The sequence below is a fragment of the Papio anubis genome, chromosome 11 (assembly GCF_008728515.1).
Source record: "Papio anubis isolate 15944 chromosome 11, Panubis1.0, whole genome shotgun sequence".
In the NCBI taxonomy this organism is placed as follows: Eukaryota; Metazoa; Chordata; class Mammalia; order Primates; family Cercopithecidae; genus Papio; species Papio anubis.
Window position 1 is genome coordinate 96,236,619 of NC_044986.1, and position 27,063 is coordinate 96,263,681.

The following is a 27,063-nucleotide window of genomic DNA, read 5'->3' on the forward strand; positions in this document are numbered from 1 at the left end:
CCCTTAATGACTTGCTGCTATCCCTATTTTCATGACTAGTGGGACTCTTACTACCAGGTAGGTAGCTAACTTTCTATGTGGTAGGTGTTGCGTGAATTCCTATACACATACTTTAAAAACATTTAATCCTACACCTGTCCTGTGAGGGGTCCTATGATCTCCTATTATCTTGCAGGCAGCCCTTTTTATGTGTAGCCTTCCTAAAGCAGCTGATGTTCTCCATGAGCAGGTTTTCTGCAGCCTGGGAATTAACATGTGGAGAGAAGCCACTGCAAACAACCGGAAGCCTCCCCAATAGCAGATAAGAAAATCCTGCTCCGGAGACAATTTTTATCTAGAGAGAGGGGCAGGAACACACTGTTGTGTTCTGCCAAAGCAACTCAAGGACATTTAGAAGGATGTCTCAAGACTGTTCAAGGGGCAGTGCCACTTCTGACCATTGGGGACACTGATTTTGATCAACCACTACCTTAGTTGTTTAGAAGCAACCATGGCATGGAAACCAATACGCTAGACTTGAAACCCAAGAAGTTGTTTCGAGGCCTAGCTCTGCCATTGCTAGTGGTATAAATTTGAGCAGGTCACTTAACTTACCTTAGCATCAGTGTTTTCACCTGGTCATTGTGGCAAGAAACAGCTTCACCATCTGCTATGCTGATAACATGGAAACTGTAAAGTATTCAAAATGAAAGCTATAATATGTTATTGACATGGTTTGGATTTGTGTCCCCACCTAAATCTCATGTTGAATTGTAATCCCCATTGTTGGAGGAGAAGCCTGGTGGGAGGTGATTGGATCATAGGGGCGGACTTGCCCCTTGCTGTTCTCTTGATAGTGAGTGAGTTCTCACAATATCTGGTTATTTAAAAGTGTGTAGCACTTCCCCCATTGCTCTCTCTTCTTCCTGCTCTGGACATGTAAGAAGCGTATCCTTCCCTTTCACCTTCCACCACCATAATTGTAAGTTTCCTGAGGCTTCCCCAGTCATGCTTCCTGTACTGTCTGGGGGAACTGTGAACAAATGAATCCTCTTTTCTTTCTCTCTCTTTCTTTCTTTCTTTCTTTCTTTCTTTCTTTCTTTCTTTCTTTCTTTCTTTCTTTCTTTCTTTCTTTCTTTCTCTCTCTCTTTCTCTTTCTTTCTTTTCTTTCTTTCTTTCTTTCTTTCTTTCTTTCTTTCTGTCTTTCTTTCTTTCCTTTTTCTTTTTTAATAAATCACCCAGTCTCCGGTATTTCTTTATAGCAATGCAACAATGAACTAATACAGTTGTTTAGCCCAAATTTTAAAATCCTACATGTTCTTCTTCATATGTAGGCCCTAAGAATCACTAAAATTTCATATTATCTAGTTTCTGCTATTTTAATTTTCTTCTTCTTCATACTCTTTGCTGCCTCCATGCCCTCTTCCCTGTGCCCTAAATCCTGGTGATTGGTTGCCTCTCAGCCCTGCCTCTCTCCTTCTTGTTATCACTTAGTATCACAAGACCCTAGCTAAGAAAGGAAAGGAAAAGGACGGGAAGGCGTATTAGTCTGCTTTCACACTGCTGATAAAGATATACCCAAGACTGAGTCATTTATAAAGAAAGAAAGATTTAATGGACTCACATTTCCACATGGCTGGGGATGCCTCACAGTCATGGAGGAAGGCAAAAGGCACCTCTTACATGGTGGCAGGCAAGAGAGAGTGAGAGTCAGCTGTTATTGTGCATTGTGATTGTGCCTGGGCTACAGAGTGAGACTTTGTCTCAAAAAATAAGTAAGTAAATAAATAAATAAAATAGAGGAAATTTGGTAAGTGAATTGGTTACCCAGATGAAGGAAAAGCAGAGAGGTGCACTGGGGATGGTGAGGCAATGAAGAGGTCAGAAATAGCAGGAAGCCACTACCCCACCTCCCTTCAAGGCTGAAGGACAGAGCCAGAAACACTTGGCAGAAGCTGAGCCCAGGGGACCTGCCCCAGCAGAGCTCAAGTCCCAGAGGACGTAGCCCTGCTGGAGACATGAACTGAGGTTACGGGGGGAGAATACCCTGGTTTCTCCCAACTTCTTGCCTTTTCCCCTCCCACCATGTCTCCCACTGGTGGGACTCAAGTGGAAACCACAACACAGTCTACAATACGCAAGGAGCAGGGCCAGCTCACTGCTGGTCCCCAACACCATGACACAAGGCAAAGAGGAAGAGAGTGAAGAATGAGCCCAAAGGCAAATGAGCCAGGCATTGCTACAAAATCACATTGACATATATTCATTCAAAACTGCATCAAAGCCAGAAAGACAAATCCTGAGAGTTGGTCAAGAAAGCAAAAAGAAACTATATGGTTTTGTTTTCAGTACCCGTATCAACCATACACATTTACACTCTTAGTTGCAAATGATACCACTAGCTTGTTGGAGAAAAAAAAAGTTGATCAAAGGGTATTACTAGGTCACAGAATCTCTAGGAGACTAGAGCCAGGCATGGAAACTGCACAACCAGGAGCACTGAACAAGTGACACACTGAGTCCCCTGCAGCCACAGAGGTGGGGCCAGGCAGACACCAAACAGGACACCAGACTGGCCCTTTCTGAGACCAGCCAGAGAGTTGTGTCCCCCTGCCAGATGGCACTGGCCTCCCATAGCACAGATTCGCTCCCTTTTCTGCCTCCTCCTGGTTCTTACTAGTTGAGTCTCTTGCAGTGCACCTGCTGTGCCCCCTGTAGCACTTGCCTGCGCCCCAGTGGCAAATGAGGCTGGAAAAGAGAGTCCTGGCTTCTACTTTGGGGAAGGGGAACTCAATGTGGGAAGTCCAAGTTCACCAAAGGGAAACTGGTCACCAGATGTGAGGTGGCCATATGTGTGATAACTGTGCAATTTTTGTTCACTACCGAATGTTCCCAGGTTTGCCACAACGTGACCATGAAAATGGATACGAATAAGGGGGGTGATGTCACCCACTGAAATAATGGCATAATGCTAATGACAATGCCACTTGCCATGACCGGGCTGGGTCCTTTCATGCTCTGGGCCTGATGGGGACAAAGCTGCATCCCTTGGCCATGTGATCGCTTTGTCTTCTGAGGGTGTCCTACCAGAGAACACAGATTACTACCAAGCCTTAGAGTTAGTTATTATAGAAGGGAACTCAGGGGGACACCCAGCCTCCTTCCCACCAAACACGACCCTCTTCAGAGTCTCCTGAAAGCTTGACAGCTCTAGCTGTTAGAAAGATCCTTTTCCTAACTGTAGTTGATGCGTATTTCTGCAATGAGGCTCTTCTTTCAGGAGCAAGAGTTAGAAGGATAAGGCCAGGTTCATCCCTGAGGAAGACCATTTTAGGAACCTCATCTTCAGAGACTATCAGGCAACCCTTTTATTCACCACCCTTGAGATTACATTCTGGTAGAGTAAGACTGATTGGGTTATTTTTGTCATAACCATTAATAGAGTATCCCCTCTATGTCTTTGACTGTTTTAGATTCTAGGGATAAAAAGATGAATAAGACATGGTGTTAGCTCTCAGGAAACCCACAGTGTAGTAAGAAAGGCAAAGCCAAAAATAGATAATGGGGGTGTAACTAAGGTAAGAACTACAAGAAGAGAATGAGCAAAATATGATAAGAGGCTGGAGGAAGAAGCCTGAGAAGATCCATAGAGAGCTTGAAAGACAAGGTACCCTTGGGAATGACAAGGAGGAGGCCCTGACAGGGCTCCAAGGCTTCTATATGAGAGACCAGTTGAGAGACAGCCATGTTGAGTTCTTGGAGGTGAGGCCAGGTACTCTGTGTCTGTCCATCAGTGTGGCTAGGCAGGAATGAGAGTATCTGTGTAAAAGACTTTCTCTGATGAGTGAACAAGGAAATTGGAGACTTAAGGCCTGAATATGAGTTGGTGGTGTGAGTAGATGTTCCCTCCATAGTATGATCTTTAGGAATTATTGAAAACAACCTCCTTGTTCCTTTCTTCCACCCATTTAAAAATAAAAATAATGCAAAACGAAACAAAAACCCTCTGTAGCAGAAATTTTTTCTATGAAGGACCAGCTAACAAATAGTTTGGGCCTTGTTGGGCCCCACAGTCTCTGCCACATCTATTCCACGCTGCTGCTGTCATGCAGAAGCAGCCAGATACAGTGTGTAAATGAGTGTGTGGTTTACTGTAAATGAGTGTGTCAATAAAACTTTATTGACAAAAACAGTCAGTGGGCTGCCTTTGGCCGGAGAGCCATGGTTGGCCAACTCCTTTTTTTTTTTTTTTTTTTTTTGAGATGGAGTTTCACCCTTGTTGCCCAGGCTGGAGTACAATGGTGTGATCTTGGTTCACTGCAACCTCTGCCATCTGGATTCAAGCGATTCTCCTGCCTCAGCCTCCCGAGTAGCTGGGATTACAGGCGCCCACCACCACGCCTGGCTAACTTTTTTGTATTTTTAGTAGAGATGGGATTTCACTATGTTGGCCAGGCTGGTCTCAAACTCCTGACCTCAGGTGATCCGCGCGCCTTGGCCTCCCAAGGTACTGGGATTACAGGCGTGAGCCACCACACCTGGCCGGCCAACTCTTCATCTACAGAATCAAATTTGCAAACCATTGCTTACCACTTTGTTTGCTGGCTCTTTTCTGAGTGCACATTTTGAATTTGTGTGTGCAGGTAGGATGGAAAGAGTCCTCTGTGGGAGGGCATAGGGCGACTCCGGAAGAGAAGTGATGGGCAGAATGAAGAGGTCCCACTGAGCTCTGTGAAGAAAAGGATCGGCTACCAGAAAGAAGGACAGGCCCACTCATTTCTCCTTGCGGAGTGCCTCCTGGCCGCGTGTCCTGTTGTCTAACCGTGGTTCCAAACTGACTGGTTGCATCTTGGCCAACTGCTCCTAGGCAGGGCTGCCTTTCGTCCCTGAGGTGACAGTGCACATGATAATTTATATTTTGGTGCAAAAGCACCTCAAGCTCCTTTGAGATGAAAGACTCTATATAAAACTGAGTTATGACCCTGCTTAATAGGAGCACTGCTGTCTTTTTCCAAAAGTGGAGTTAAACCCCTCTGGCATCTGCAAAGGGCTGGCTGTAAAGGATCGTTGGCCCTTTCATCCACCCTCATTTTTGCTGTTGATTCTGCGTGCCATAAATCATTCTCCTCCAAGTCCAAAGGCGGCATTTGTATTTGCCAAAATACTAAGGAGGAGGATCTCCAACTGGTTGAAGCTGAGACTGGATCTTTGCTTTTTAAGTTGTGTGGGAGGTGGGGAACAACACACACACACACACACACACACACACACATTAATAACATTCCAGAATAGCTATTCCCTTACCCTATAACTTCCTATGGATTCTCATGACACTGGTTTTGTTTTTGCACAAAAGATTTGACTTGGTCAGTCACGCTCCTTTGTTATTTTGTACCTTTAAGCCCCTTTCTCTGTGGAGAAAGGCTACCACGAGAAAGGTAATTCTCTTGTCCAAAACCCAGGACCACACAGGCTCAGTACCAAGCTTCTTTTGGGACAGTATTCGACAGGGCATACCAACACGTCTTTTTTTAGAAAAGACCATAAGTGTCTTATCTTACTCCTTTGGAATTTTCCGCAGTTATTTAATCTCTAGTTTAGGAAAAGTTGGTTTGAGGGTTCTTCAAATCTCCTCGAACCTCTTACATCAGATCTGTGAGCTTGATTCACTTGAGGTGGATGGGTGCTGTGTTTGCCAGCATACCTCATTTCCATCTCTCCTCCCTACTGACTAGAAACCTTGTGGTTAAAATAACACACAGCCTCTATTCAGAGCTCAAACTTAGAGCTGCTATCGGAGGAGGATTTTAGATTTAGGAAATTCTCAGCAGAGCATCCGAGGGGCTTTTTGAAAAATTCAATTCTTTAGACGCTCATGAAGAAATCAGGGATTTCCTCAGGTAAATATTTTCTTCCCTTTTCCATTGTTTTGTCGAAAGGATGATGAAGAAAATAGGGCCGGTAATCACTGAAAAACGGCAGCTGCTTTCTAGCTTTTTGCTGGTGAACAGGGCTTGTGATGGTTTCTCTGAAAGGGAAATAAAGTGATAAAACAAGGATCTCCTGGAGGGAGAGCTGCAGAAACAATTCTCTGTGGAGAAAGGGCTGGGTGTTTGAGAAAGAGAGATGCATTGGCGGAGTCAGCACATCGTATTTGGTTGTATACAGGTTACAAAGGTAGAAAATACAGTCTATTGGTCTTATTCACTGTCTGGGGCAGTGGCTCTGAGGTTGGTCACATGACCAGCTCATACAGGAGCAGTTCCCAGAACTATCTTTAGCATCATATGTTCTTATTGAATAAAACTAAACTGCTTCTCCTTCCATGTGGCTGCTCTTCAAGTAATTATGTGCCACTGTTTTTTATCTGTTTATATTTCTATCTATCTATCATCTATTATATATCTATCATCTATCTATATTCTGCGTTAAAATTTTTGTGAAATACAGTTCTATTATCTCATATTTTCATATTTTTTAAACTCATGACTTTCTAAGTGATACATCATTAGAGACTTGTCTTAAATCTATCGCAAAATGTGTTAACATTTTCTTCCAATACCAGTAACTATGGTCTCCTGAACTAAAAGAACAGTTCATTTGCAGAATGAGTCATTTTTCTGAAAAACCTGCCACCACACCTCCTGGTCTTTCTTTTTTTATTGTGCTGTTTTGTGTTTTTTGGTAAACATCTGTGCCTGTGAAAGCTTTCAATATATCTCATTGTGGCTGGACCCGGTATTTTCTAGTTTGCCAATCTATAACTCTCCTGAGACATTATCATTTTTCCTTCACACTTGCATTTGAAGAAAATTTCCTACCTACTTGATGATAAAGCCAAATAATCAATCAATCAGTTGTCAGTCAAACATTTATTCACATGCCTGCATTATATATGCTCTGCATCGAAATAGTTACCAGGGTTGGGGGAAGGCAGTTTCAAAGAAATAAATATCACCCTTGGTGTTTATCCTGTATCTCCCATCTACATTTATCAAATAGTTACAAAATATTATCAGATAGCACAAAATCAAGTGCCAAATTTCAAACTTCAGATTACAGGTGAGGTTGAAGTGGCCATACAGCTACCATTCAGGAGAGCCCACTGTGCACAGGGAACTAAGTCAACCACTTTGCAATCATCTTATTTTATTCTCTCAATAGCCCTTATTTTACATATGAGGAAAGAGAAACTTACAGAGGGGGCTAAGTGCCCAGTGTCATACTGCTGAGGAGTCGTAAACACAATGCTCAAATCTTTAATGCACCCAACCTTTATGAGGCCGAGGCTGGAGAATCATTTGAGGACAGGAGTTTAAGACCATCCTGGGCAACATAGCAAGATCCCATCTCTAAAAGAATTATTTTTAAAAGCAAATGCACCTAAGCAGAAGTGGTCCCTGGGTGGGGTGCCAAAGGGTGTTCAAGTATTCAAAGGGCCAGAAGGAGCAGTGTGCAGATGAGGAACAGGTTGGAAGGGTCCATGGTGTCTGGGGGACAGTGCAACAGTGCATGCCCTGATCAGAGGTAAAAAGGGAAGTACTAAGAAAGAGAGGTGGAGGGGGGTGGGCCCAGAAGGCACCCTGTGAGGAGGGTGGAGCTGAGTTCTGATGAATGCTGCTCTGAGCCATCTGTCTGCTTTGTGCTTCCTTCCTCTCTGCTGGGAAGTTTCTTCTTTTTTATTGAGACAGAGTCTCGCTCTGTCCCCGAGACTGGAGTGCAGTAGCACGATCTTGGCTCACTGCAACCTCTACCTACTGGGTTCAAGCAATTCTCCTCCCTCAGCCTCCCGAGTAGCTGGGATTACAGATGCCCGCCACCAGGCCCGGCTGACTTTTGTATTTTTAGTAGAGACGGAGTTTCACCATGTTGGCCAGACTAGTCTTGAACTCCTGACCTCAGGTGATCTGCTGCCTGCGGCCTCCCAGAGTGCTGGGATTACAGGTGTGAGCCACCACACCTGGCCCTGGGAGGCTTTTTGCCTACCTCACTGAGGTTTCATATCATATCCTCCTGCCTCAGGTCTTTGCCCAAATCTCCACTCATTTGTGAGGCTTTCTTTGATCCTGCTATACAAAGAGAACCCCATGACCACCTTCATTGACTCTCCTTAAAAATTTTGACAAAATACACATAATATATAATTTACCATTTTAACCATTTGTAAAGTGTACAGAGCAGTGATATTTTGTACTGTACATTCACGATGTCATGCAACCGTTGCCACTATCTAGTTCTAGAGCATTTCATCACCCAAAAAGGAAACCCTCTGCCCATTAAGCAGTCACGCCCCATTATCCTCTTTCTCAAGCTCCAGGGAACCCCTGAGCTGCATTTCATCTCTATGGATTTTTTGTTTGTTTGTTTGTTTTTGAGATGGAGTCTCACTCTGTCACCCAGGCTGGAGTCCAGTGGCACAATCTTAGCTCACTGCAACCTCTGCCTCCCAGGTTCAAGTGATTCTCCTGCCTCAGCTTCCTGAGTAGCTGGGATTGCAGGCATGTACCACCATACCCAGCTAATTTTTTGTATTTTTAGTAGAGACGGGGTTTCATCATGTTGGCCAGGCTGTCTCGATCTCCTGACTGCAGGTGATCCACCCATCTCAGCCTCCCAGAGTGCTGGGGTTACAGGCATGAGCCACCGTGCCCAGCCTGGATATTTCATGTAAATGAAATCATACATTACATGACTTTTTGTGTCTGGCTTATTTCACTTAGCATAATAATTGTTTTTGTTTGTTTAAATTTAATTTTTCTAAAGAGACAGGATCTCACTGTGTTGCCAAAGCTGGAGTGCAGTGGCACAATCATAGCTGCCTGCAGTCAGCTTTGAACTCCTAGGCTCAATCAATCTTCCTGTCTCAGGCTCCTGAGTAGCTTGGATGACAGGTGCATGCTGTTGTGCCCAGCTAATTTTTAAAAATTTTTTTGTAGAGACAGTGTCTTGTTTTGTTGCCCAGGCTGGTCTTGAACTCCTGGCTTCAAGTGATCCTTCCACCTCAGCCTCCCAAAGTGCTGGGATTATAGGTGTGAGCCACTGCACCCAGCCCAGCATCATATTCTTAATGTTCGTCCATGAGGTAGCCTGCATCGGTCCTCCATTCTGTTCTATGGCTGAATGATAGTACATTGTGTGTATGTATCATATTTTGTTTATGCTTTATCAGTTCATGGTGATTTGAGTTGTTTCCACTTTTCAGTTATTGTGAATAGTGCTGCCATGAGCATGGGTGGACAAGTTTTCACTTGAACCCATATTTTCAGCTCTATGGGGGCATCTACCTGGGAGTGGAATTGCTGGATCATATGGTGAGTCTATGTTTAACTTTTTGAGGAACTGCCAAACTATTTTCCACAGCAGCTGCACTATTTCACATTCCCACCAGCACTGTAGGAAGGTTCCAATTTCTCCACATTCTTGCCAAAAGTTATTTTCCGGTTATTTTTATGATCGTCATCCTACTGGGTGTGAAGTGTGAGCTCACTGTGGATTTGAATCGCATTTCCCTCATGACTAATGACATAGAGCCTCTTTTCATTTGCTTGTTGGCCATTTGTCCAGTCATTCACTTTGTATTTCCTTTATCTGGCTTTATTTTTCTTTATACATAGCTTTATGATTTACCACGTCATGTCACATCACATTTTTACTTATTTAAATGAATAAATGAAATGTTACCTATCTCCTCCTAGAACTATGAAAGCCTCATGAAGACAGGGATTCTGTCTATTACTGTATCTCAGGACTTAAGACTGTTCATCACTGTGGGAACTCAGTATGTATTTGCAGAATAATTGAAGAGCAAATTATGGTTATTCCCCAGCCCTGGGCCTAAGGTCTCTCCCATCTTCAGATGGGTCAATGGTGGGACAGGATTGCTTGAGGCCAGGAGTTAGAGACCAGCCTGGGCAACATAGCAAGACCCCATCTCTACAAAAACAATTTTTTTGAAGAAAATGCACCCAAGAAGAAGTAACCCCTGGGCTGGGTCCTGAAGGGTTGTGAGGCACTCAAATGGCCAGGAGGAGCAGTGTGCAGGTGAGGAACAGGGTGGAAGGTCCAGAGTGAGTGGAGAGCCACAGCTGGTCCAAACATCAGCAGGGCATACATGAGGGGGTCCACACATCAACCAGTCCATGTATCAGGTCGGGGGGAGAGGCATACTTCAGGATGTTCACCCATCAGCTGGTCTATAAGTCTGCTGGCCCATACATCAGTTAGTCCATATCTCAGTGGGTGCATACATCAGCTGGTCCATACATCAGCGGGTGCATATGTCAGCTGGTCCATATATTGGTGGGTCACACATCAGGAGGTTCACACATCGGTGGTCCATATACCAGGGGTCCATACATCAGCTGCTCTATACATCAGGGGGTCCATACATCACCTGGCCCATACATCAGCTTGTTCCTATATCAGAGGGGGCATACATCAGGAGGTTCACACATCAGCTGGTTCATACATCAGTGCATCCATACGTCAACTGACCCATACATCAGCGGGTCCATACATCATCTGTCCTATACATCAGGGAGTCCATACATCAGCTACTCCATATATCAGGAGGGCACACATCTGGAGGTTCACACATCAGCTGGTCCATACATCAGGGGTCCATACATCAACAGGTCTATACATCAGCTGGTCCATACGCCAGCTGGTCCACACATCAGCTGGTCTATATATCATCTGGCCCATACATCAGGGAGTCTATACATCACCTGGTCCATACATCAGCTGGTCTATACATCACCTGGCCCCTACATCAGGGAGTCTATGCATCACCTGGTCCATACATCAGGGAGTCTATACATCATCTGGCCCACACATCAGCTGGTCTATACATTACCTGGCCCATACATCAGGGAGTCTATACATCATCTGGCCCATACATCAGCTGGTCTATACATTACCTGGTCCATACATCAGCTGGTCTATACATCACCTGGTCCCTACATCAGGGAGTCTGTACATCACCTGGTCCATACATCAGGGAGTCTATACATCATTTGGCCCATACATCAGCTGGTCTATACATCACCTGGCCCATACATCAGGGAGTCTATACATCATCTGGTCCATACATAAGTGAGTGCATACATCCATGGGTTTATACATCAATTGGTCCATATATTGGGGGTCATATATCAGGAGCTTCACACATCAGTTGTCCATACATCAGGGGTGATACATCAGCTGGCCCATATATCAGGGGGTCCATACGTCAGCTGGTCCATACATGGGGGGTTGCATATATCAGCTGGTCCATATATCAACTGACCCATACATCAACTGGTCTACAGATCAGCTAATTCATACATCAGAGGGTCCACACATCAGCTGGTCCATACATTAGGTGGTTCACACATCAGCAGGTCCATACATCAAGGGGCCCATATATCAAGGAGCCCATATATCAGGGAGTCCATACATCAGGGCATCTATACCATATTATCTATCCTCCCCACCCCCAGCTGATGCTGCCGTGGCATAGTATCCTTCCGCCGTCTACCCACTCCTTGGATTATGGAGACAGAGGCTGGAGCAGCAAAGCAATTATTTGGATAATCAAGGTTTGAGATCGTGAGAGCCAGAGCTCAGGAAGCCACAAGGAGAGCAGAGTGACAGGGACAGACAAGAGGGAGACACTGAAGGAGATAAAAAAAACAAGATTAGGTGACTGGTTGGTTGAAACAACAGGGGCTTGAGCTGGAGACAGAGGGCCAAAGTTATTAGAGATAACTTCAAGTTTTGAACTTGGAAGTTAGGGGAAATGGTGGAACCATTAACTAGATAGGGACACTGGGAGCAGGAAAAAGAGAAGGTTTGCTTTGTATTTGAGAAGACAACAAGAGATCTGAGTTTACTCCCCCAGAGAGTGGGGGCAAATACGACCCTGCAGCTGACAGTGGGCTAGGACTTAGGGAGACCAGAATGGAGACCCTGGTTAGAAAGTCAAAAGTGAAGGGTCAAAGGGTATCAGTGAAGTTCAGAGAATGGGCAGGGTTTCCAAAACAAAGATGAGAGGATGAGAGAGACAGAGAGAGAGAGAGACAGAGAGATTTGGCAACTAACTTGCCAGTCCACCTTCTCTCTCTGCTCTTTCCCTCCCTGCAGTCTCCTGAAGCACCATGAAACTAGTCCTACCCCAACTACCTGCTGTTCATGATGCTCTGAGTGAAAGGTCCTTAATGAACCAAGCCTAGACTGCATTTCAGAGGGTCTGTGATGATACCCCTGGTACAGGCAGCCTCAGGAATCCACTGTGGCTTCTTTATCCCATCAAGGCCAATTCCACTCTGCCAATCGTAGTCTCCCTGCTTGGTGGAGGAGTGTACAGAATGGCCTCAATGCACACAGACAGATTATCAAGATAACCAAGCGTGGGGGCTGGGGAGGGGCAGCCTGAGGACGAGGGGAGATGCTGGGTGCCAGGGCATGCAGCAGAGAGCAGCTCTGTGGCCCTCTGTCTCCAGCTTAAGCCCTTGTTGTTTCAACCAGCAAGTTGGGCCAAGGACTCCAAGCTCTGCCTCCTCAAGATTCAGGACAGAGAAAAGTTTACTCTTAAAATGTTCACTGTGGAACATACTTACAAAAACTTGCCAAAAGCATGTGAGAGCTACTTTTTCCTTTTTTTTTTTTTTAATGTTGAGCACATAGAAGGGGCCCTTATACTTCAGGAGGATTTCCCTTCCATAGATGTGTAGACTGAAATGCGAGTTTAGGAAGAAGGCATTTGTTACCCAGGCTGGAGAATTCTGACTTAAGGAAGAAGCATGTAGTGGCTGAAATCTCCTCCCACAGACTTAGTGAAAACTCTAGTGAGGGGATGATCACTGCCATCATTTCTTTCTGGCTTTGGACACCACGAGGGTGCTTATATGTGAGAACTAGATGTTGGGATATCTTCAATGAATGAACGATGAATGATGGGATATCTTCTCCTTATAAGCCCCTTACTTTGAGTGTGTACTATGGTTCTGTGCCTGCAGTCTTTCTGGTAAAATTCTCATCACCCCATTGCAAAGCAGTGTTCCCAAACTCAAGGCTATGTGGTATCCCTCTCCAATTCTGAGCTTGAATAAAGAGAAACCCTCGGGGAGCCAAGTACACTTTCCTGACACCATGACAGCCACCCCTGATAACACCATCACTCTTTTTTTTCTTAAGATGGAGTTTTGCTCTTGTCACCCAGGTTGGAGTGTAATGGCGTGATCTCAGCTCACTGCAACCTCCACCTCCCAGGTTCAAGTGATTTTCCTGCCTCAGCCTCCCAAGTAGCTGGGACTACAGGTGTGCACCACCACGCCCAGCTAATTTTGTATTTTTAGTAGAGATGGGGGTTTCACCATGTTGGCCAGGCTGGTCTCAAACTCATGACCTCAAGTGATCTGCCTGCCTTGGCCTCCCAAAGTCCTGGGATTACAGGAGTGAGCCACTGCACCCGGCTGCCATCATTCTTAAGATAGGGCTCCTGAACATATTTCTGGAACATAACCTACTGATTAAGGGATCCTAGACAGAAAAGGGGCATTCCAGGATAGGGGTGCATATTTTATTAGACATTATGGTCATTTTTTAAAAGTTTTCAGGTCGTTGTTCTTTAGGCAATTGAAAAGGAAATAAGTTTCATCTTCATTCTGAAATGGTGGGGCTTCAGGATTGACTTCCTTGGATGATGTGTTTTCTGATTTCATTCAATCATGTGTTAATTTAGATACCTCGTCATGTTACTTGAAAGGGGTCCCAATTCAGACTCCAAGAGAGGGTTCTTGGACCTCACGCAAGGAAGACTTCGGGCGAGTCCATAGAGTAAAGTGAAAGCAAGTTTATTAAAGAAGTAAAGAAACAAAAGAATGGCTACTTCATAGGCAGAGCAGTGGTGTGGGCTGCTCAACTGATTGTACTTATCGTTACTTCTTGATTATTTGCTAAACAAAGGGTGGATTATTCATGAGTTTTCCAGGAAAGGGCTGGGCAATTTCCAGAACTGAGGTTTCCTCCCCTTGTTAGACCATATAGGGCAACTTCTGGACACTGCCATTGCATCTGAAAACCGTCATGGCGCTGGTGGGAGTGTTTTCTAGCATGCTAAAGCAGTATAATCAGCATATAATGAACAGCAAGGATGATGAGAGATCACTTTCATCACCATCTTGGTTTTGATGGGTTCTGGCTAGCTTCTTTACCGCATGCTGTTTTATCAGTAAGGTCTTTGCGACCTGTATCATGTGACCTCCTATCTCATCCTGTGACTTAGAATGCCTAACTTACTGGAAATGCAGCCCAGTAGGTCCCTGCCTTATTTTACCCAGCCCCTATTCAAGATGGAGTCGCTCTGGTTTAAACATCTCTGACAATTAAATGAGTATTTGTGTAAGCCCACTGAAAACTCATCAACAGTCCCATGCGGAAGGATGTGCAAGGCTCTGCCCCAATTCTCTAGTGTTAATAAAGAATCAGGTCTGCCATGGGACAGTAAGTGACAACAGAAGAGAAATGCATAGAAAGTAGTGCTATGAGGACAGGCATGCAGGGCTGCCTGCACCCAGTCGTGGTCTCCCTACATTTGAGCTGGCGGCCTTCTTAGCATGCCCAGTCAGGAGGAGGATAATTGAGAAATCAAATGGGGAAATGGGCAATTTCCAAGACATTTAAGCTCAAAGAGCTACAATGGGCCAGGCATAGTGGCTCACTCCTGTAATCCCAGCACTTCAGGAGGCCGAGGTGGGCAGATCACCTGAGGTTAGGAGTTCGAGACCAGCCTGGCCAACATGGTGAAACCCTGTCTCTACTGAAAATACAAAAATTAGCTGGGCACATTAGCACGCACCTTTAATCCCAGCTACTCAGGAGGCTGAGGCAGGAGAATCACTTGAACCCAGGAGGCAGAGGTTGCGGTAAGCCAAGATAGTGCCACTGCACTCCAGCCTGGGTGACAAAGCACTATAACATTCATCCAAATTAATCTTCTGTGCTACTGTAGGCTTCACAGTGACAAAGTTCTACAGAGACACATCTGCCTTTTTGCGTTGTCCTTTTTTTTTTTTTTTTTTTTTTTAAGAGACAAGGTATTGCTCTGTTGCCCCATGCAGTCTGCAACTCCTGGGCTCAAGCAATCCTCCTGTCTTAGCCTCCCAAGTAGCAGGGACTACAGGCACACACCATCATGCCCAGATAACTTTTCATAGGTTTTATTTTTTGTAGAGATGGGTTCTCGCTGTGTTGCCCAGACTGATCTTGAACTCCTGGCGTCAAGTGATCCTCCCATCTCAGCATCCCAAAGTGCTGGGATTACAGGTGTGAGCCAACGCGCCCAGCCTGCATCTCTTTAAAATGATGAATGAAGTGTAATCTATAATCGTGGTTCTATTGCTCTGGAATTGTGAAGGAACAAAAATATTGGTTGGGGTCTTAGTACTGGAAGATATTTTATCCTGAAGGGAGTGCTGTATTCCTGCCTAGATGTGATCACTAGGAAATAAATGCTTGGAAGAGTTAGCAGAGTTACATTAATGCTGAGTCTTAACCAATTCAGAATATAGGATGCAAAATCACCATTTTAGATCTTTATACATAAATTGTAAAATCAGCTTTTGATATTGTACACTTATCAAAAGCAGCCATGTCAATTAGTGTCGATGCTAATTTCTCATAGCAGATGATAAAAAATAACACTTTGGCATTAGGTTTTGACAAACATTATGTGAATTATTTTACAATAGCCTTGTTCTTCTGATTCTTAATTTTCTGAAACTAATGTGTGTTTTAATTTAAATTAATTTGGCACTAACTGTTTTGATTTAATTTAATGTAACTTAATTTAGGAGAGCTAAGTAATTAAACATGAGGCCAAAGTACATAAGAAAGTGACAGTCTTTTATTGCAAATATGCATACACTCTCGGACGAGGTTCTCTGGTCCTCAGGTGTGGGGGGCCAGGGAAGTCGCGCCGGCGCTCTCGGGTGATGTTCTCCGGTCCACAAATGCGGGGGCCGAAGAAGTCACGCTGGCTCCTGCCAGTGGCAGACTTTTATGCATTGGTACTGGAAGGGGGAGGGCAGTGGGCAGGATAAGGGCGTGATAGGGGCGTCTCCATAGGCGTGGCCGGGTAAGTTTTGATCTCTTCGGATTGACATCACCTGGAGCATGCTCGGTTGATCTGCATCTTCCCGCGCGCGGGAAAGTTGGTGAGGAAGAACCCGGAAGCAACATGGATTATGCCTTCTTGTTCACCTTCCTCCATCTTGTCCTTTCTCCTTCACCCAAACAATGTGAAAATTATGTTGCATTATTTCAGTACATGCAAACAAAAACTGAGGATTTGGACTAGAAAATAGGCAGAAAGGGCTGGGTTTGGTGGTTTACACCTGTAATCCCAGCACTTTGGGAGGCCAAGGCAGATGAATCGTCTGAGGTCAGGAGTTTGAGACCAGGCTCTCTAAAAATACAAAAATTAGCCAGGTGTGATGGCAGGTGCCTGTAATCCCGGCTAATTGGGAGGCTGAGGCAGGAGGATCACTTGAACCCAGGAAGCAGAGGTTGCAGTGAGCAAGAGAACAATACTGCATTTCAAAAGAAAAAGAAAAAAAAAAGAAGAAAACAGGCAGAGAGAAAGAAGCCCCTTAGCGGTTGAGTGTCACAGTTGCAGGGCTGGTGACAGCACAGTCAATCTCTGCCTTTGTCTTCTTATCATCTTTTCAGATATCTGCCATTATAGGGATGTTGAAAAATTATTTTCACCTCTCTCAATGCATACCTGTCTCAAAGAAATCATTGCTAACTGGATTTAGCAATACAGGGCAGGACAGCAGTTCAGTGAAGAGGGTGCATTTAGGAATTAAAGTGACCTGGATGTTCCTACATCCTGCCTCTTTCTAGCAAGTAACTCAAGCTCTCAAACTGATTTCCTGATCTGTAAAGTAAAAATAATAAAAGCTCCTAGCCTGCAGGAATGTTGTGACAATTAAGTGAGCTAATGTATGCAAAGCTCTTAGCACATTCAATCAATGCTAACTATTATTATCACAGGTAACATGCGAATAACAGAATTGAGCTGCCGTTTTTTTCAGCCAACCCCCAACCCTCTGTTCTTCTCTCTTCTCTGAGTTTAATCATAAAACACAGTTCATTAAACAAAACAAAACAAAACAAAACTTTTGACAAGCATATGTTTTTAATTTTAAAATAATTTCAACTTTCATTTCAGATTCAGGGGGTACATGCACAGGTTGGTTACATGGGTATATTGTGGGATGCTGAGGTTTGGGGTGTGGATGGTCCCATCACCCAAGTAGTGAGCACAGTACCCCACAGGTAGTTGTTTAACATTTGCCCTCCTCCCTCCACGCTCTAGTGGTCCCCAGTGTGTCTATTGTTCCTATGTGTATGTCCATGAGCACTCCATGTTTAGCTCCCACTTATAAGTGAGAACATATGGTATTTGGTTTTCTGTTCTGGCATTAATTTGTTAGGACAATGACCTTCAGCTGCATTCATGTGGTTGCAAAGGACGTGATTTCATTCCTTCTTATGGCTGTATAGTATTCCATGGTGTATATGTACCACATTTTCTTTATCAATCCACTGTTGATGGGCACCTAGGTTGATTCCATGTATAAAGTGCAGCTCTAATAAAGTTACTCTTCTGCTCAAAAACCTGCTACTGAATCAAATCCAAACTCCCTTAACACAACATGTAAAGCACCTTGCGAAATTGCTTCACTCTCCCTCCCACCTGCAACAAACTCAGGCCTTACACTCCTCGACCTCTGAAATCATTTTCCTTTTCCTGAATGAGCCACATGCTCCCAGGCCTCTGTAAGTTAACTTCTCAGTTTCCTCTTTCTAATACCCTTTTTCCTCCCTCTCTGCCTGTAGGCTAGTTCCAAAAGGAACTATTCAAACTAGAGTTCATTTCTTTTCATTTCTATGAAATGATAAGAAGGAAGTTCATTTCTGTGATACTTCCTTTGTGCCTTTGCCATAGACTTACCACTCTCCCATTGAATTGCATTTCTTGTGTTATACGGCAAACTTCTTGAAAATTTAAACTAGGTCTTATTCATTTGGGGGCCTCGTGCAGTACTTTGCAAGCTATTTTGCACATAACCATACAGCAGAAAATGTTGGTTGAATTTAATTGGAAAATTGACTCCCTACATCCGGGCGCGGTGGCTCATGCCTGTAATCCCAGCACTTTGGGAGGCCGAGGCGGGTGGATCACCTGAGGTTAGGACTTCAACACCAGCCTCGCTAACTGGTGAAACCCAGTTTCTACTAAAAATAAAAAAATTAGCCAGGCGTGGTGGTGCATGCCTGTAATCCCAGCTACTCAGGAGGCTGAGGCAGGAGAATCGCTTGAACCCAGGAGGCGGATGTTGCAGTGAACCGAGATTGCATCATTGCACTCCAGCTTGGGCAACAAGAGCAAAACTCTGTCAAAAAAAAAAAAAAAAGAAAGAAAGAAAGACAGAAAAAGAAAAGTTGACTCCCTAAATGTTTATTATCAGTAGGTTATTACAGTAGCAATAGAGAAAGGGCTTATTTGGGATCAAAAGAACTGGCTGTGAGTGTGTGTGTGTGTGTGTGTGTGTGTGTGTGTCTGTACGTGTGTATTTATACAGAAATATACAGGCATTTCCTCATCTACTTTAACATTTGAACAGGTATTTTAACATTTGAACAGGTATTTTCTTATCTATTTTAACATTTATTTTAACATCAATTTTAGCATTAACATTTATTTTAACATTTGACATATAACATTTGAAGTTCCTTCTAACTCTAAGTGTATGAATCTGAATTATTTGCCTTTATCTCCTTACATACACCTTTAAATATTACAGGAAAAGAATAACCAGGATTGTTAGATCATATCATAATTCTACTTTCAATTTTTGAGGAACAACCATATTGTTTTTTGGTAATCCTATTTTTGGGTATATAGCTCAAAGAATTGAAGTCAAGATCTTGAAGTGATAGCTGAGGTAATTGAATCATGGGGGTGGGTCTTTTCCATGCTGTTCTCATGATAGTGAATAAGTCTCATGAGATCGAATGGTTTTATAAAGGGGAGTTCCCCTGCATATGCCCTCTTGCCTGCTGCCATGTAAGATGTGACTTTGCTCTTCATTTGCCTTCTGCCATGATTATGAGGCCTCCCCAACCTTGTGGAACTGTGAGTCCATTAAACCTCTTTCCTTTATAAATTATCCAGTCTTGGGTATGTGTTTATTAGCAGTGTGAGAACAAACTAATACAATAAGCCAGGCACCCGAGGGCAAATACTGTATGATTCTGCGTACATAAGGAATCTAAAATAGTCAGACTCATAGAAGCAGAGAGTAGAATGGTAGTTGCCAGGGTTTGGCGTAGAAAGCGGGAGGTATTGTTGAATAGGTATAAATGTTCAGTTTTGCAAGATGAGTAAGTTCTTTTTTGTTTTGTTTTGTTTTGTTTTGTTTTTTTTGAGACGGAGTCTCGCTCTGTCACCCAGGCTGGAGTGCAGTGGCCGGATCTCAGCTCACTGCAAGCTCCGCCTCCCGGGTTTACGCCATTCTCCTGCCTCAGCCTCCCGAGTAGCTGGGACTACAGGCGCCCGCCACTTCGCCCGGCTAGTTTTTTGTATTTTTTTAGTAGAGACGGGGTTTCACGGGGTTAGCCAGGATGGTCTCGATCTCCTGACCTCGTGATCCGCCCGTCTCGGCCTCCCAAAGTGCTGGGATTACAGGCTTGAGCCACCGCGCCCGGCCTAAGATGAGTAAGTTCTAGAGATCTACTGTGCAACATTATGCCTAAAAGTTAATATTGTAATGTGCACTTAAAAATTTAAGAGGAGAGCCTGGGTGTAGTGGCTCAGGCCTGTAATCCCAGCACTTTGGGAGGCTGAGGCAGATGAATCATCTGAGGTCAGGAGTCCAAGACCAGGCCGGCCAACATGGTGAAACCCTGTCTCTACTAAAAATACAAAAATTAGCTGGACATGGTGGTGGAAAGCACCCACTGTGATCCCAGCTAATCGGGAGGCTGAGGCAGGAGAATTTCTTGAACCCAGGAGGTAGAGGTTGCAGTAAGCCAAGATCATGCCACTGCAATCTAGCCTGGGCGACAGAGCAAGAGTTTGTCTCAAAAAAAGAAAAAAATGTAAAAGGGTATGTTAAGATCTTATGTAAAGTGTTCTTACCATGATAAAATAATAATAAAAATCATAACCAGGATTCTTTCATCTAGAGCCACAGAAAATTGACTAGGTGGGAGGTGAGTTGTGGAGTGGTCTGAAGGGTAGAGTACCAGCTTACCTCTGGCCCTCACTGGCCTTTCTTAGACAAAGGACACACTGGCATCTGCTCATTACTTCAGTCCCACTCCTGAGGTCAGAAGGTTGAAGCTTTCCTGTTCTTCATTGCAACACTGCACATGTATGTTAGAACCTTACCCACAGTAGACACCATGCAAATGTCTCTTGAGTGAATGAGTGGAAAATCTCCCCTTTCACTGGGACACAATAAAGTGAAGTTAAGATTTCTTAAGATGTTTCTGACAGGACTTTATACTTGAAAGACTATGAACCAAAAATAAAATTCCAAGCCCCACAACCATCTCAATGGACCCCTCCTCTCAGCCACAGGCATTCTAAAGTTAGCCTGGGCTGGGCACAGTGGCTCAGGCCTGTCATCCCAGCACTTTGGGAAGCCGAGGCAGGAGAATTGCTTGAGTCCAGGAGTTTGAGACCAGCCTGGGCAACATAGTGAGACCCTGTCTCTAAAAAAATTAATAATAATAAAATAAATAAGTTAGCCTGAAAAACTAGTTTAATGCCATGATAGGAAGGGTGAGTTGGACATGCCTCATGATACCCTCCTCCCTTTTGGAATTACTGATAAAACAGACTCTTTTTTTGAGACCGAGTATCGCTCTGTCACCCAAGCTGGGGTGCAGTGGCGCGATCCCGGCTCACTGCAACCTCCACCTCCCAGTTTCAAGCAATTCTCCTGCTTCAGCCTCCCGAGTAGCTGGGATTACAGGTGGGCACCACCACGCCCAGCTAATTTTTTTTGCATTTTTAGTAGAGACAGGGTTTCACCATATTGGCCAGGCTGGTCTTGAACTCCTGACCCTGTGATCCACCTGCCTTGGCCTCCCAAAGTGCTGGGATTACAGGCGTGAGCCACCACACCAGGCAGAACAGAGTCTTTAAGTCTGATAAGAAACATTTATGATCTATTCTCTCTGAAGCTTGCTACCTGAAGGCTTCCTCTGCGTGATAAAACCTTGATCTCCACAGCTCATTAACTTAACCCAGACATTCCTTTTAATTGATAATAACTCTTTCAACCAATTGCCAGTTAGAAAAATCTTTGAATCTGCCTATGACTTGGAAGCCCCCACTTCCAGTTATCTCACTTTTCTGGCTGAACCAATGCACATCTTACATGTGTTGACTGACGTCTCATGTCTCCCTAATAGGTATAAAACCAAGCTGCACCCTGACTACCTTGGGCACATATTCTCAGGATCTCCCGAGGGCTGTGTCAGGGGCCACTGGTCACTCATATTAGTCCCAATTACTCTCCCTAAATCCAATCAAGTCATTATGCCTCGGACTTTGTTTAAGAATAAAGTAGAATAGGCCTTGGGGGGCTGGCTCACACCTGTAATCCCAGCACTATGAGAGGCCGAGGTGGGCGGATCACCTGAGATCAGGAGTTTGAGGCCAGCATGGCCAACATGGTGAAACCCCGTCTCCACTACAAACAACAAAAAATTAGCCGGGCATGGTGGTGGGTGCCTGTAATACCAGCTACTTGGGAGGCAGAGGCAGGAGAATTGCTTGAACCTGGGAGGCGGAGGTTGCAGTGAGCCAAGATCGTGCCACTATACTCCAGCCTGGGCAACAGAGTGAGATCTGTCTCAAACAACAACTACAACAAAAACCCCAAACAAAACAAGAACAACAAAAATAATAAATCAGAATAAATAAATCATTTCAAATATTTTAGATTTTGACTCATTGTTAACAAAACAAAGTCATAATTTCCACCAAGAATTATCAACCCTTCTCTATGTTATAAATAAAGTTTTGGTGCCGCAAAATAAATATAAATAGCACTTGAATATAAAAGTTTCTTTTTAATTCTCAGCAAGGCAAGCTACTTCTATAGAAGGATGTGCCCTTACGGATGGAGCAATGGTGAGCGCACATTTGGACAAGGGAGGGGAAGGGGTTCTTATCCCTGAGCACGTGGCCCCTGCTGCTGTGTCGTTCCCCTATTGGCTACGGTCAGACCGCGCAGGCTAAACTAATTCCAATTGGCTAATTTAAGGAGAGTTACGGGGTGAATGGTTTGGCAGGAAAAATGGTTATGCAGGGTGGAGAATGAGTCAGGGCAGAACAGGTAGCAGGTAATCGGAATGAGTCAGGGTGGAGTAGATAATTGAAAAAGCTTGCTTTATGAGGAAGTTAAGTTTAAAAGTAGAAGGCAAAGAATTGAACATACTGACATATTGATTCTTTGAAAAGAAATTTAGAACTCATATCTAACATCTATTTTAGTATAAATTCAGATTTTTTTCATTGTATATGGCATTTGGCATATAGATTATTTGTAGATCCTATTATTTAAAATTATATTATATATATTCATATGTTTATTATACCCCTTCCCATTAAATATAATCTCCATGAGGACAGGAATTTTTTTTTTTTCATCTTATTATTCATTGCTATTTCCCTAGCACAGTGCCTGGAACATAGTAAGTGCTTAATAAACACTTACTACAGAGTAGTGTTATTTATATCAAGAATTTGGTACTAAATAAAGTCTATTAGAAAGAGAAAATTATTTAACTAGGGAAGAAACTCATTCTAAAGAAAACAAAGCCTGAGGCATAATGACTTGATTGGATTTAGGGAGGGTAATTAGGACTAATGAGAGTTTTACCCCTGATTCTTTAAGAATGAGACAGAAAATGAGAATTTAGGAATAAATCCCCTGAAGGCTTTGGAAATAATTAACTGAGTTTTTTTTTTTTTGTTTTTTTTTTTGAGACGGAGTCTCGCTCTGTCACCCAGGCTGGAGTTCAGTGGCGCAATCTCAGCTCACTGCAAGCTCTGCCTCCCGGGTTCATGCCATTCTCCTGCCTCAGCCTCCTGAGTAGCTGGGACTACAGGCGCCCGCCACCACGCCCGGCTAATTTTTTGTATTTTTAGTAGAGACAGGGTTCACCGTGTTAGCCAGGATGGAAATCTTTCTTTTGCAATGATGTTTTATGTTTCAAAGATGAGGTGTAAGATGAATTGGGATTAGGTTTACGTTTCATTATCCCCATTTTTAAATAATTTTCTTTAAAATAGAAAGAATAGGAAATAGATTCACAGTTTAGAGAAAGTCTATGGAAAAAATAATAGAAAAATTCTGGGTGAAGGATAAACTACAAATCTCAAAAGATAATGCAGCTATCTAAGTAATAGATACCTAAGTAATTAGTAGCAAGTATAAGGAGCTCAGAGGTTATCATATAAACCAAGTGAAGGAAACTGAAAAAATCAAGGCAAGCACATTGCTAAGAAAAGAACCACAGATGTGATTCAGCTTGCAACATGAGCTCCAAAGGTTTAAAAAAATCAGGAAGTTTTGGGGGGACGATATAGTAAGTGGAGCAAACAAAGGAGAAGTAGGTGGAATTTTAAGGTTGAAGATTTCATGATAATAAGTTATTGGACAGTAAGAACTTTGGAATGGCACTCAAAGAGAATATGAGTCATCCTAGAGCTTAAAGAGATTTTTTAGGAAGATGTGAAAGTGTTACGGATTGGAGGACACTTGTCATGTCGAAAATCTTACAAATAAACTGGAGTTCATTCATTCTTTCATTTTGCATTTATTGAGCACGATCCAGGAACTGAGGACACAAAAGCGAATGAATCAGGACAAACACAATCCCAGCTTTCTTGGAGTTTACAGATGAATAAACGAGTTCATCTCATTGATGCGCGTGTATATTCAAGTAGGTGTTTGTGGAGAAGAAATGCAGGGGGAAGAGTGACTAACAAAGAAACCAGGTCTAGATGTGGTGGGGATGGGTTGGGGATTCAGGGGGCCTTCCAAGGAGCACACTTGAGCTGAGATCTGAGAGTACCTAGGAACCAGCTGGGGGAGAAACGGGGGTAGCATGGAAGAAACCTTCTAGATAGAAGTCTTGCGGAGGAAGGATCACGGCACCTTCGGGAAGCAGAAGGAAGGTCAGCCTAGCTAGAGAACAAAGAGTCAGGAGAAGTCATATACACTGAGGCAGGCTCTGTGGGCAAAGCTACTTTAGGCAGACCTGAGGGTCGCAGTAGTTATCTCTCCCAAGAGCAATAGGACATCACAAGGTGCTATTACGGAGGGACTGAGATGTGACCAGCAGCTGGACTCTCCAGATCACCAAAACTCACCCATTTGTGCACCAATACCGTCCATATTTTACCACCTTTGATGGCCAGAAGTCTGGATTCGGGTTGCTCTTTTCCCTCTATCCCTTCCTGGAGCATCTGTTGTTGAACTCTTAACATTTCCTTGATGACTTTGAGGTAAAGGCTGCTTGTCCTTGGGCTCAGGAATCCCAGGCTGTTTTTCTCCTTTGAGTCTTGTTCCCCTTTCAAACTTTTTCACTTCTTGGGGAGGGGTGCTGCCATTGTACCTGCATCTGCGTCTCTTTTCTTTCTTTTTTTTTTTTTTTTTGAGATGGAGTTTCCATCTGTCGCCCATGCTGGAGTGCAGTGGGGCGATCTCGGCTCACTGCAACCTCCACCTCCTGGGTTCAAGCAATTCTCCTGTCTTAGCCTCTTGAGTAGCTGGGACTACAGGCCCACTACAGTGCACCACTACACCCAGCTGATTTTGTATTTTTAGTGGAGGTGGGGTTTCACCATGTTGGTCAGGCTAGTCTCGAACTCCTGACTCAGGTGATCTGCCCGCCTCAGCCTCTCAAAGTGCTGGGATTATAGGCATGAGCCACCACACCTGGCCCTGCGTCTCTTTTCTAATTGGACGCGTCTGATATGTTGTAGGATGAAAAATAGAGAACTCAGCAAATTGGATTTGCTTTGAGCTTTAGGGTGTGGGCTTTATGGTGCCTTGGGGGCCTTTGACATTTCCTCCTTTGTCCCACTAATACCCCAGACTGCAGGGGGCTTAGAGTAAGCACCACTGGTATCTGTGCTGCTCCATACAGTGGTCACTAGCCACATGTGACTATTTAATTTTAATTATTTAAAATTAAATAAAGTTAAAATTCAGTCCTTAGTTATGCTAGCCGCATGTGGCCAGTGCCCACCATATTAGACAGTGAAGATTTGGTTTGAGCATTTCTATTACTGTAGGAAGTGCCATGGCCAGTACAGTCTTAGAGTACTGTGGATAGGATGGTCTACATTATTGTCATTGATGCTCTTGAGCATCATTTGACAGCAACTCCAGGCATGCTCCAAATACAGAACTGGATGTGGCCTTTCTTATTCTGCTAAGCTTACAAAAATACATCCTGTAACTTATTCCTTTCAGAATTGTTATAATTACTGTAATGCTATTGAAGAAATGCTCAGAGATCTATTTCCAGCAGAGAAATGGACTTGAAGCTAATTAAAATTCTACATTTGCTCGCTGGAAAATCTGAGCTCTTGCTGGATTCACCTTCCCACACTGTCTCCAAATAGAATACAAGTCACACACGTGTCGTGCAGCCTTAATCTATTTGAGACATTCCATGACACCACTTGAGCCTTCATCAATTTATACCTCAACCTCAGGAGAACAGGTACATTCAGGGACCTGAGATGTTGGCACAAACAGATGCTCATTAAAAAAAAAAAAAAAAAAAAAATCCCAGCTCATTGAACTGATGAGCTAGTTATCCTATGTTCTGAGCTCAGAATAGCAAATAAGAAGACACAGATCGAAGACACTTCAGCTGAATGTTACATAAAAGTCATGTCAAGGTGTGATGAATAATGCATTAGTGATTCCTTGATTTTCATTATGTGCTAGCTTGAGAATGTGATTCCTGCCTAGAGATTTCCATAATAATAACAATACTAATAGCATTTTTGCATTACCACTGATCCCTGTAGCAACTCTGCAAGATAGGTGGCATTTTCCACATCTTACAGATGTGGAAACTGAGGCTCAGGGAGGTGGGGTTGGTGGTGCAGCAGGAGTTGAGCTCCAGGCTGATTTGGTGGGGCTGCCCATCATCAATGCTGGTCTGGAATACACGTGCCTCTGTCCCCAGCACCTGGGGCAGTGGGGCAGGTGAATCAGGAAGACACAGAGAGGCAGGGTTACAGAGGAGACCTCAATGGCCCAGGCTGATGGCATCTTTCCTGGCACCTTCTCCATACACTGGCCCCTCTGATGGCTGTGTGGATCCTGTGGACTGAACCTTGACTTTTCCTGACAATAAAACAAAAAAAGCGAAACACTGCATTTTTTTCCCTAACTTGTGGTCAGTGGACTTAACATGCCACAAGATTCAAAGAGAAGTTCCCCCTTACTGAAAAACAAATGAGCAAATAGAAATGCACAAAAAACCCCTGCAAAAAGTCTCTGGGATGAATAGGAACAGCCTATCACTTACTAATGTGGTCATTTTTTTATTACCACTGCTCCAGGAGTGAAGTACTGTCTGGGCTTATAGGACGCTGTAAGGATTCTCCTCTGGGGAATTCAGCTGCTAACCTCATCAATATCTCCTGAGCATCTCTCATGAGCCAGGCACTCAGGATTCTAAGATGAGTGAGATATAGTCCTTGACCATAAGGAGCTTGTGATCCGGCCTGGGAGATCCACAGGTGAGCAAATAATTAAAACACAGCGGGATAAATGCTCCAGTACTCAGATACATGAAATGCAAATGAGAAAAGAACAAAATGCACAATTCCAGCCCCAAATTCAAAGTCAAAGCAGGTCAAATGGGGAGGCAAGCTCAGCAATGGGATGAGATGAAAAGTGGGCTATGGGTTGTTGGGTGGAGCTGAGAAAATACCTCCAAGGCACCTGGGACACTGGTGCCCATTGTTGAGGCCACAGGGTCACT

At 43.9% G+C, this 27,063-nt stretch overlaps 1 protein-coding gene across 1 annotated transcript in view; it reads left to right on the forward strand.

Moving 5' to 3' along the window:
• Window positions 1-5,691: 5,691 nt before the first annotated feature.
• The window catches only part of JCAD (junctional cadherin 5 associated), a 103,770-nt gene continuing 82,398 nt past the window's right edge, over window positions 5,692-27,063 (forward strand). Inside the window, exon 1 of the mRNA XM_017962641.3 lies at window positions 5,692-5,879. The gene's annotated coding sequence lies outside the window, so the exon portion shown is untranslated. The remainder of the gene's footprint in view (window positions 5,880-27,063) is intronic.